Below are 13,529 nucleotides of genomic sequence, written 5' to 3' on the forward strand. Positions count from 1 at the left end.
GTGGATGGTTGGATTGAGATGGGTGGATGAGATCGAAAATTACCAAAAAAAATTACCACTAATCAAATTTCTATACACTAATTAATTTTTCTTTCTCTCTCTAGCCCCTAATTAATCAGTTTTGAGTTTAAGATTTCAGAAGTGTAAATGTAATGTTGTATGAGTTTTACAAGTGTAAATGTGATGTTTCACGAGTGTATGAATTTTACAAGTGTAAATGTGATGTTTTACGAGTGTAAATGTAACATTTTTAAGAGTGTAAATTTGATTTTTTGTGACGGAAATTTTGAATTTATATAATTTTAACATTTTACAAGTGTAAATGTGAAGTTTTACGAGTGTAAATGTAACATTTTTAAGAGTGTAAATTTGATTTTTTGTGACGGAAATTTTGAATTTATATAATTTTAACATTTTACAAGTGTAAATGTGAAGTTTTACGAGTGTAAATGTAACATTTTAAGAGTGTAAATTTGATTTTTGTGACGGAAATTTTGAATTTATATAATTTTAACATTTTACAAGTGTAAATGTGAAGTTTTACGAGTGTAAATGTAACATTTTTAAGAGTGTAAATTTGATTTTTTGTGACGGAAATTTTGAATTTATATAATTTTAACATTTTAAAAGTGTAAATGTGAGGTTTTACGAGTGTAAATGTAACATTTTAAGAGTGTAAATTTGATTTTTTGTGACGGAAATTTTGAATTTATATAATTTTAACATTTTACAAGTGTAAATGTGAGGTTTTACGAGTGTAAATGTAACATTTTAAGAGTGTAAATTTGATTTTTTTGTGACGGAAATTTTGAATTTATATAATTTTAACATTTTACAAGTGTAAATGTGAGGTTTTACGAGTGTAAATGTAACATTTTAAAAGTGTAAATTTGATTTTTTGTGACGGAAATTTTGAATTTATATAATTTTAACATTTTACAAGTGTAAATGTGAGGTTTTACGAGTGTAAATGTAACATTTTAAAAGTGTAAATTTGATTTTTTGTGACGGAAATTTTGAATTTATATAATTTTAACATTTTACAAGTGTAAATGTGAGGTTTTACGAGTGTAAATGTAACATTTTAAGAGTGTAAATTTGATTTTTTAGTCATTTTGAAGGTTTTAGAGTGTAACTTTTGTCCTTTGAGTATCAATTTGGTCCTTTATAAGTGTAACTTTGTCCTTTACGAGTAAAACTTTAGTCCGACTACAAAAAACGCCACCATCATCGTCCTTCCCCACCAACTCATATCCACAAAAAACATGAGTGCAAATTTATATAATTTTAACGAGTGTAAATGTAAAGAAATACAAGTGTAAATGTAAAGAAATACGAGTGTAAATGTTAAGAAATACGACTGTAAATGTTAAGAAATATGAGTGTAAATTTAAAGAAATACGAGTGTAAATGTGAGGAGATATAAGTGTAAATTTAAGAGAAATACGAGTGTAAATGTGAGGAGATACAAGTGTAAATTTAAATAAAAACGAGTGTAAATGTGAGGAAATACAAGTGTAAATGTAAAAATTATGAGTGTAAATGTAAAGAAATACGAGTGTAATTGTAAAGACATATGAGTGTAAATGTAAAGAAATATGAGTGTAAATGTAAAGAAATACGAGTGTAAATGTAAAGACATATGAGTGTAAATGTAAACAAATATGAGTGTAAATGTGAAAAAGTACGATTGTAAATGTAAAAAAAAATATGAGTATAATAAATAGATTTATTAGATCTAGAATAAAAATCATGATAAAACAACATCAACAACACTAGATCTAATAAAGAGAGATTGAAAAAAAATCATCTAACAAAAATATAACATTAAATCTAATAATAATAACAATAATAATAAACATAACACTTTATTGTTGAAAAAAAAAAAAAAAAAAACAACACAACGACAACAAACATCGACAACAAACACAACAACCACCATAGTCAACCAAAACTCAAAACACAAAAAATCTGAAAAAAAAAAAAAAAGCAAAAATTGAAATAATAAAAAGCAGATCTGAAACCTAAAAGACACAGACAACCAAAAAAGAACAAACACAATACACAGACGACACACACAAACAAATAAAAAAAAAAAAAAAGTTGAAACGCAATACATCAACACACAGACGACACACACACAAACAAATAAAATTGCAGATCTGAAAAAGAAGGAAGAAGGAAGGTGACGGAATAAGGAGGAAGAAGGAAGGTGGTGGCGCGTGGTGACGTGCGGCGGAGAATGGTGGTTGTGTAGGGGTGTTGGGGCAGCGAGGTTTTTTTGGGGGGAGGAGGTGGTGGTCGTGGGTGAAGGACGGCGTGTGTGGTGGTCGGGATGGACGTCAGGGTTGATGTTTTACATGTTACAAGTGTGGTGGTGGTGAGTGGGAGGAAGGAAGGGAGTATGTGGTAGTGGTAGTGGTGGTCAGGTGGTGAGGAGAAGAAGGGCGAGAGAAGGGTGGTCAGTGTGGTCAGGGTGGTGGCAGATCTGGCGGGTCGGTTGGAGAGGGTGGTGATGGAAGTTGTAGTGCGGTTGTTGTGGCCTTGTGGGTTGTGTACGGGTGTGGCGAGTGACGGGAAAGGAGAAAGAAGGAAGGTGGTAGTGATGTGCGGTGGTTGTGGGTCACGACAGGCAGGGGGAGGAGGCACAAATGGAGGTCGGGGCCGGGGTTGAGTGGTGGTGGGTGAGTAAGGATGAGGAGTGATTTTTATTTTTTTGATTTTTTGAATTTTTGGGTTTTTGGAATTGTTTTGGTTTTGGGGGGGTTTTAGAGAGATGAGTGGGAGGATAATTGTGTGATAGGAGAGAGAAGTGGGTGGAAAAAGAAAGGTTATATAGTGAAATTAGGGGGTTGATTAGTGTGGTAGTGAGAGAAACTGATTAATTAGGATTGATCCCCTAATTTTAGCACTAATCCCTCCCTTTTTCCTTTCAATCTCAACCCTCCATCCTATCTTTTCAATGGCTCTTAAGAGGACTTAGGGACTCAATGTTTTTGGGTGGACTCACTAGATCCTTCCTCTATATATATATATATATATATAAGAAGGATCAAGTGAGTCCACCCTTTTTCATTGAGTCCATAAGTCCCATTTAGAGCCCTTAAAAAGATGGGATGGAGGGTTGAGATTGAAGAGGAAAAACAAGGGATTAAGGCTAAAATGAAGGGATTGATGCTAATTAATTAGTTTCCCTCACTACCATCACTAATCCAACCCTAATTTCACTATAAAAACCTTCTTTTTCCACTCACTTCTCTCTCCTATCACACAAATATCAATCCTCTCCTCTCTCTAAAAACCAAATAAATCAAAAAAACCCAAAAAATATTTCCCTCCTCTCTTCCTCACTCACCCACCCACCTTACACCCAACATACCCCCGACCCACCACAGCCATAGCCACCCCACGACCCACTACTGCCGCCACCAACAACACCCATAGCCACCCTTCACGATACCACCACAGCCACCCCACTACCCGACCACCACAACCCGACAACGACACCATAACTCTCTCCCCGACCACCACCCATCTACCACCACCAACCACCTTACATGCACGACCCACCAGCCACCTCACCTCCTCTTTTCTGACCACCACTACAACCAACCCCCACGACAAGAACAACGACCACCGCCCCTTCTTTTTTCCAGATCTGAGTCACCCACAACTACAACCATCACCTCCTCCACACGTCACTCATCGCCGCCACTGCTCTCCTCTTCCTCTCCCGTTTCTCTCCTCCCTCCTCCTCTCCGCCGCGACTGGCTATCTTGTCATTTCTCCTTTTTTTTTTTTTTTTTTCCAGATCTGGAGGTTATGCGGGTAGTGGTGGCTGTTTGGTGGTGAACGTGATAAGGGGAGGGGGTGGCTGGAGTCGTGGGTATGGGACGGATTTGATTTTATATTTCTTTTTTTTTTTCTTTTTTTTCCGAAATCTCGTTTATTGTTGGAGTCGTGGCTGGAGTAGTGTGTTGATGTGTCGTTTTTGTTTTTTTTTTTGTTTTTTTTTTTAAAGTTTGGCGGTAGTTGTTAGATTGTTTTGTTTTGTTTTATATTGGTTAACGGTTTTTGTGTTGTTAATTTTTTTTTTTATTTGACAGTTTTCTCTATCCTAGATATCGTCTTGTTTTAGATTTCAAAATCGTATTATTATAATTTTTATTCTTAGATCTAATAAATATATTTATTATACTCATATTTCTTTACATTTCCACACATTTTTCTTTACATTTATATTCATATTTCTTTACATTTACACTCGGTCTAGATCTAGGTTTTTTAGTTAACAATTTTTTCTTTTAGAATTTTTTTGGTTTTTGTAGATCTATATTATACACTCGTATTTCTTATATTTTTAGTTTTTTAATTCTTTTATAAAATATTTTTTTGGTTTTTGTAGTTTTTTTCGAGATCTAATAAATATATTTATTATACTCATATTTTTTTACATTTACAATCGTACTTCTTCACATTTACACTCGTAAATCATTACATTTACACTCGTATTTCCTCACATTTACACTCATATTTCTTTAAATTTACACTTGTATTTCCTCACATTTACACTCATATTTCTTTAAATTTACATTTATATTTTCTCACATTTACACTCATATTTCTTTATGTTTTTTTACACTTGTATTGTTTTACAGTTACAATCGTTTTTCTTTAAATTTACACTTTTTTTTTCCAGATCTATACACTGGTTTTTATACATTTACACATTTACAAATCATATTATAATACTTTTTATTCTTAGATCTAATAAATATATTTATTGTACTAATATTTCTTTATATTTACACTCGTATTTCTTTACATTTACACGCATTTTTCAGATTTACACTCATATTTCTTTACAATTACACTCGTACTTCTTTACATTTACACTCATAATTTTTACATTTACACTCATATTTCTTTACATTTACACTCATATATTTGTACATTTACACTTGTTAAATTTATATAGATTTGCACTAATATATTTTTGTGGATATGAGTTGGTGGTGGAGGACAACGGTGGTGGTATTTGTTGGTAGTCGGACTAAAGTTTTACTCGTAAAGGACCAAAGTTACACTTATAAAAGACCAAAGTCACACTCAAAGGACCAAATTTACACTCTTAAACCTTTAAATTTACACTTAAAATACTACATTTACACTCGGAAAACATCACATTTACACTTGTAAAATGTTAAAATTATATAAATTCAAAATTTCCGTCACAAAAAATCAAATTTACACTCTTAAAATGTTACATTTACAGTCGGAAAACATCACATTTACACTTGTAAAATGTTAAAATTATATAAATTCAAAATTGCTGTCACAAAAAAATCAAATTTACGCTCTTAAAATGTTACATTTACACTCGGAAAACATCACATTTACACTTGTAAAATGTTAAAATTATATAAATTCAAAATTTCCGTCACAAAAAAATCAAATTTACACTCTTAAAATGTTACATTTACACTTGGAAAACATCACATTTACACTTGTAAAATGTTAAAATTATATAAATTCAAAATTTCCGTCACAAAAAATCAAAATTACACTCTTAAAATGTTACATTTACACTCCTAAAACATCAAATTTACACTTGTAATATGTTAAAATTATATAAATTCAAAATTTCCGTCACAAAAAATCAAATTTACACTCTTAAAATGTTACATTTATACTCGTAAAACATCACATTTACACTTGTAAAATGTTAAAATTATATAAATTCAAAATTTCCGTCACAAAAAAATAAATTTACACTCTTAAAATGTTACATTTACACTCGTAAAATATCACATTTACACTTGTAAAATGTTAAAATTATATAAATTCAAAATTTCCACCACAAAAAATCAAATTTACACTCTTAAAATGTTACATTTACACTCGTAAAACATCACATTTACACTTGTAAAACTCATACAACATTACATTTACACTTCTGAAATCTGAAACTCAAAACTGATTAATTAGGGGCTAAAGAGAGAAAGAAAAATTAATTAGTGTATAGAAATTTGATTAGTGGTAATTTTTTTTGGTAATTTTCAATCTCAACCACCCATCTCAATCTAACCATCCACATTTTTTTCCTTTTCTTTTTAATAGCTCTTAATCAAATTCATCTCAACCATCCAATGAGTCCATCCAATGGCCCTTAGAAGGACTTATGGACTCTATTAGGAAGGGGAACTCATTAGAACTCTCCTCTCTCTCTCTCTCTCTCTATATATATATATATATAAAGTCTCAAATCTAGAGCTATAACTTTGCATTAGTAATGGCTATGTCTTGTATAAGCGAATTATTATATAATTAAATGAGTATTATGTACTCAAAAGCGAACCTTGCTAAATTATAAAAAAATGAACTATTAGGACCAATCGTCTAGAGTAAACGATTCTATACAATGACTATAATAATTGATGTACTCCATTTAACTTATAACCACTAACTTTTTTTTACCCTTATATATCAAATATCATATTTTCACGCGTTTCATATATTTGATCCAAGCATCCATAAGCAACAATGTTTAAGCCTGTGAAATTATATAAGTACACATTAATATGCAAAACGAAAATGCAATACATTGGTCTACTTTGAAAAATTAGACCTACCCTAAATGTAGTTCAAAATTGACTCAACTTCATTGTATAGAAGACTCAACTTAGCAGAAATCCAGCTAAGACAGAGCCACATTCTAATCAAACCTTCTTATCAATTCACCATTTGCCACATCCAATCTGCATCCAAAGTTTCTGATTACTCTCTTAAATGCAAAAACAGTACAGGCGAGTGAAAATGACCAAGAAGTATCATTTATCAATAAAATCAAATAGTTATATGATGTAACCATAGAGGATAATCGGATATGCATTTTGGCTGACATAGTAACTTTACATGTGATTCTTGTTTTATAGTTTTAGTACAGATTTAGTATACTTTGCATCGTATGAACTAATGCACCCATCAACTATCAATACGTGAGGAGATAAGGGCAAGATAAGGGACTGGACTTTTAGTTTTTTTACAGTTAAGGGATCAAACTTTTAAATTGTTCCGTTAAGGACCTCAAAGGCCTTTCCGTTAGCATTGCCGTTAGTTCTAGGTTTGCCAGTTTATGGAATCAGAGGGCAATACAAGAGGCATACAATAAACCCTTCATTCAATCCAACAAGGGCAACAATATAAGCTCATACAAAAATAAAAATCACAGTGTTGCAATTTGCGGCAAAGAAAACATCTCTCTGTTTTTTCGTCGTTCCTAAAATCTTTGTTAAATGCGGTGTAAGTTATATAGAACACGGTAGGTTCCGAAATCTCATGTGGAGTCTTAGTACGTTAATAGAGAGTATAGTAGGAAAGTTTCAGGCTGTTTCGTTACGGTTGTTCCAATGTCGTAATTGACATGTTTCGTGGGTCTGGGTTTCTACTGAAGCAGAATGTTCGTGCTTGTGGTTATACATTTACATATATACACACATATTGTATTGGTCCATCTAGTCGGCTGTATTTGTTGAATTCAATGCTTTTGGGTCTTTATTCTCATTGTTGTTATGGTAATGTTGTTGCTTTAGGTTACTAAAAAGAGAGGAATTGAAGAAGCACCGAGTGACTATTGAAGAAACCAAGAAAGATGGGGAAGTACATCAGAAACTCAATGGCAAAAAAATTAATCTACTACCAGTTCTTCATCAAGATCTAAGGGCCAAACGCAATAGAAATGTATGAGTAAAAAAGATAAATTAAATTTATCAAGTAAACTGGACAAATGAAGGATAAAATTAGTCAATTGGTTTTTCATGCAAATTTAACTTGCATAGCAAAAGTAACGGCAATTCTAACGGAAGGGCCTTTGAGGTCCTTAACGGAACAATTTAAAAGTTTGATCCCTTAACTGTAAAAAAAATTGAAAGTTCAGTTCCTTATCTTACCCTTATCTCATACGTGAGACTTAAGTTTGGCTGAGTTAACCTCCAACAGTTTGTTAGGGCATGACTCGGGGGGTTTTGCATAATTTCCGCCACAATAACATACTCCCGCACAAAAAAGTATAATTCTTACTGATACAGAGTAGTAAATAAGTGTGTACAACCAAATACTCCATATTGTAAGGACTAACATGAACTTCCTCCGTCACATAAATTTGTTCACTTCTGATTAAAATGACCCTCATAAAGAATATAAAAGTAAGCAAATGATTGGGACATAAGGAGTAAATCTTAACAAAATACCTTCATATTCCATGATGAAAACGAACAAAATGGTTACTCCCTTTTATTTTAGTCGAAGGTAAAAAAATGACCGGAATAAAAGGAGTATTAAATAATGGTTAAGTAAAAGAAAAAACTACAAAATCATAGGTCTTACAAAATTACTAATTAAATCTCATAATGCGCACAATGGAAATGATGTGATGAAAAATTAATTGAATAATATGGTCATTTAGTTGAATACAAAGTGTAATACTCTGTCCAAAGCAACACCAATAATATTCATGAACAAAAACAAAGAGATAGAAGTAGGGGATGAATGAGATACATCAAAATGTTGAGAAGGGTTTAACATTTAAAGGAAGAGGACCATGATGAATATCTGAAAAATAGCATATATTACCCTTGACTTGATGAATATGTACATCCAATAATTAAAAAGTTTATTCTTCTAGAACTTGAGAAGATACCTGCTTTAGAAAATAAGACAAAATTCAAAATATGGCTATCGAATTGATTTACATATCTACATAATAGTGATACCTCATAGATCAACCGAATAATCACAAGTTTATAGTACCAAAATAATTTCAAAAAAATAAATTTCTTAAGTAAATAAATACAAAAATAAACTATGGGCGAAAAAATTCGAATAATATAGAAGCTTACCTGATTGAATTCATGGAGAATCCATCTGGATATTGATAAATTAGTATAGTTAGAAATTTAGAATGACATACATTAAGGAGAGTGACGGATGAATATAAGCATATATTGTATTAGTGAAGAACAAATGTGTTTGGTGGGAAAATAAAAATATGGAGAGATAGACATGAAGGATGTAGAGATTGACGGCAGAGGAGAGCATATGTTTGATTAGTTCAATTTAGGGTTAGAGGTAGGCGGAAAATCAGGTAATAAGACACGCCATATTACCAAGTCCGAACAACAATACCGCACACCATTATCATCCATCTCAATATATGTTTTCGATTTTTGAAAGAAGCATTTGATTTCTAATTGTACAAAGTATGGTTTAAAGAAAAAATATAAGGTTTATAATTGTGGTGAGAAATACTTCATATAGAGTTATAGACTATACTTACATTTTACTACTTCTTAAAAACCATGGCCAATGAAAAGAAAGTGTTGTTATTGGTCCAGCCCACTTTTGGTATTGTGTTATGTCTTTTAGGCCCAAATATTATGGGTTTGTGGAGCTTCTTTTAGAAGCATTTTTCTTGGTAGCTTTTGGCTAAATAGGAGCAGCAACTTTGTGTGGATAAGAAACACACAAAAATCTGAAAACAAAAAGAGAGAAGGCAGAGAGTTTGAGAGAAGTGCTCAGCTCGGTTTTTTACAGAACAGCTTTAGTAAATTGTCGATTGCGGGAGTTTCAACCGTTGGATCGTCCTGAAACTTTGGCAGCTCGTTCCTGACATCCATGGCCACATTCTGACCGTTGGGATCGTCATTTTGACCTCTGGTTTGTCTATAATCGTTGCTGGACAGAATCTGCAATTTTGGTGATATTCTTCACTTTTGCTCTCTTATTTATAAGCTCTTATGTATGAACTTGTTGGTGGGTCTTGAAGCCTTTGTAGACTGAAATTTGGGTTTCTTTTACCCTCAATTTTATTATAATAAGAGAAGAAGAAGGGGGTGGACTCCTTAAAAGTCCCGTGGTTTTTATCCTTCACACCGAAGGGGTTTTCCACGTATAATTCATGTGTGTTTTATTTACGTTTTCTGCTCTTCCTTTATTGTTCATAATTTTCTGTCCATTGTTGGGTTTATACTTAGTGATTTGTTAGGGTAAATTGGATTTGTGTTCTAATTGGTTGGTTGTGTTGAAGTTGATCCTTGTGGGTGGTGGTGTTGTTGAGTACAACCTTGGTCCCTTCAACTGGTATCAGAGCTTAGGTTAATTAGTAGAAACCATGGATGGTAGTAGTGGGAGTTCCATGGTTAAATTGACATCAACCAATTATTCCATTTGGAGACCTATGATGGAGGACTTGTTATATTGCAAGGACTTGTTTGATCCAGTTGAAACAATCACCGATTCGGATGGTAATATTGCCAAACTTAATAAACCGGAAAAAATGGAAAGTAGAGAATGGGAAAAGTTGAAAAGAAAGACTTTGGGGACTATTAGACAATGGGTTGATATTAGGGTTTTCAACCATGTGTCTCAAGAGACCGACCCATATGAATTGTGGAAGAAATTAGAAGGTCTTTATGAAAGAAAGACGGCTAAAGTCATATCACCAAACCAAAGTAAATCTATCTCAGGACTAACAAGAATAGCTAGCGGCAAGACAGGTATCGAATCCACAGGGAGGCGGTGAAAGTTAAGTCTGTAAATATTTAAGCTGTCTAAAGTAACCAATTTCGGGGGGGGGGGGGGGGGTGTTGTTTTTTGAGTTGATTCTAACAAACTAATTGCAAGTAATTAAACGAAGGTTTAACAATATTATTAAAAGTCAAGGAATTAGGTTCACTAGGTCAATCGGTCGGGGATTATCAATCAATTACTAAATCTATCACGTTGTTTAAGGTCATAAGATCGGTCGACTCCATTATGCCCTTTAGATTGATTCTAACATGCGGTCGCTATGATTAGATACTCTCTATTTGATTATCGCAGCCTATATCAATTCTAACCCGGTTGGCGATAGGATCGATTCGCTACACTAATTAATAACTCAGGCCTCAAGTTGATTAACTAGAAGAATTACAATAATCAAACAACAACTTTAATGATATCAAAAGCAACTAATTGATTTTCCCTTTTAATTAACCTAGATCCCCTTCATCCTAGATGAGGGGATTAGCTACTCATAATCATAATAACAACAACAATGATGATTAAAGATGAAAACATGATTGAAAGCATGAAAGAATAATTGAAGAACATAAAACAATAACGATTAATTAATGAGGAAAGATTAGTACCATACAAGGGAAAGATTAGGGTTCTAGAGAGTTTTCCAAAGAAAGATATCAAGCAAAATATAACGTAGTCTAACAATAAAACACGAGTCTTTAATTTATAACAAAAGATTAACGTTTTAGGAAATTCCCGAAATAAACCCGCTGAGAGGGATCCTCGATCGAGTCGAGGTGACTCGATCGAGGACATACTACTCGATCGAGTCGTGATGACTCGATCGAGGAATCGCTTTCACACAAAGTTATTTCTTCTCTTCTTTCACTTCTAGTCTTCGTGATTCCTCGTTTCCCGTGCCATGCTTCGTGTATTCTACCGTGCCGTCTCCGCTATGCTAATCTCGGCTTGATCATACTCATATTGAGTCATTTCGCATCAAAACACAAAATAGCGGCAGATTTCGACAATTCATTGAAATAAAGCATATAAATGATATAATAGGCACGAAACGGTATGAAATATGGTGTAAAGGGAGCTATAAAAGTATATATGAAAGTGATACATCAAACTCCCCTAAACCAAACCTTTGCTTGTCCTCAAGCAAAGCAATCAGGCCAAAACAAAAGACAATAAACATATGGTGAATGAATAACTCGAGCAAATGTCTAGGCACATACAAGTCTCAAATATCCATATCTATAACAAAGTAATGACCGAAGTTGTGCTAATAAAACAAATTCAAAAGCACGGGTAATAGACTCACGCAGCTCTTACTCAAGATGTGACATGATACCGAGACTCAGCCGAATACTTTTCAACCTTGCAAGACAATTCTGTTGAATTCTCGCGGTTTCACTCATGCACTCATAATGGGTGATATATATGTAAGATAGAAAGAAATAAGACTCTCACTCAACTTATGAGATATGCATGCAATCTAATGTGATAAGAGATTCTCCAACTAATACGCATTCACGAAAGGACCAAGTACATGTATCAAGGACAGAATAGTGGTAAAGTGGCATGGGTATAGAAGTGGCTTGTGCAAAAGCACGTATGGGTAATGTGAGGCTCAGACGGTAGTCGCAGCGCTAGACCAATAGCCAAATCTAATAAATAATAAAATAATCATCCAACTGGAGAAATAATCTCAACTTTGACAACATATGAGAGTAATGAAGAAGCTCTCCAAATGTGCATTAGACTCGAAAAGTACCACACACGACCTCCTAATCAAAACTGAATGAAGCAAACATTTTTCTTCTTTTCTCTTTTGAATCCTTTTCTTCAAACTTTTTTTCATCTCTTTTTTTTTCTTTTTTTTTTCTTTCTTTTTCTTCGAGACTTTTTTTTTTTTTTTTTTCGAGACTTTTTTTTTCTCTAGTTGCTTCATAATACTTCTCTTTTTTCAACATAAGAGGTCACACAATTGCTACAAAAAGATAGCTACTACCCACATGACAATAAAAGTCCCAACCCAACCAAAGTAGCTATAACAATAAGGACTCAAGCAACTGCGACTGTCCCGAAAAAGGTAGGCAAATTCTGGAATGTAGCTAAAAAATAGGATATAAAATGGCTACATGGTTCAAACGGGCTAACAAAACTGGGTAATGTAAGGCTTATTTGAAGAATAAGAATCGCCTATCCACATGTACTTAATCAAATGAACGCGCAAAAGCTAAGAAACTAATGTCACACTTATGCAGTTTGATATTACATATACCACAAGGAGACCACACTCATCAGCCTAAATAACAATGAGACCGGTTTATTAATGTTCCCGGCCTAGGAAGCTCTAAAGACCTCAGAAATTTAAGTGGTTTACTAACAAAATAAAGTCAAGTCTACTCGGTATAAGGCATATTGTGACGGTCAAGATTTGAGTAAAGAGCTTTGTTCATCATAGCTAACAGGTCAAAACAATGTACATGGACAACTAAATGAGACTCAAATGCAAAGACAAAGCAAATTATCATCATTGCTATACAATTCACCAAGACTCGACTCAAAATAAACAAAAATAAATATAAGACATGTTTTTGGATTTTATAATTTTTCAATTTTTTTTGAATTTTTGATTTTTTTGCACACAACAATAAATAAAAGCACACAACAGAAACAAACACACTCCCCCAAACCTAAATGTCACAGTGTCCTCATTGTGACGCCTAAAAGATAGCAAATCACGTAAATCCAAAGAACCTATGGGACACAACTAACAAAGGGAAGAGGGTAAAAAGGAAATGCAATAAAAACAAAAAGAAGGATAATACCAAATTGTAATGCGGAGCCTCCCCCAAACCAAATGGAAAGAGAGGGATGTAGTGACCACTATCACTACTTTTTGGTCGTCATCGATCATTGAAACCATCAATCTCGGATATAAGGACATAAGCTCGGGATCG

At 33.4% G+C, this 13,529-nt stretch overlaps 1 long non-coding RNA gene across 1 annotated transcript; it reads right to left on the reverse strand.

Annotated features, from left to right (window-relative positions):
• Window positions 1-6,454: 6,454 nt before the first annotated feature.
• On the reverse strand, window positions 6,455-9,295 carry LOC141615251 (uncharacterized). Its single transcript, XR_012529756.1, has 3 exons — window positions 8,898-9,295; window positions 8,632-8,698; window positions 6,455-6,758 (listed from the first exon to the last, which is right to left on the reverse strand). It is a non-coding gene; the product is annotated as an uncharacterized LOC141615251 (long non-coding RNA).
• Window positions 9,296-13,529: the final 4,234 nt, after the last annotated feature.

The sequence above is a fragment of the Silene latifolia genome, chromosome 11, assembly GCF_048544455.1.
Source record: "Silene latifolia isolate original U9 population chromosome 11, ASM4854445v1, whole genome shotgun sequence".
NCBI classification, from domain to species: Eukaryota; Viridiplantae; Streptophyta; class Magnoliopsida; order Caryophyllales; family Caryophyllaceae; genus Silene; species Silene latifolia.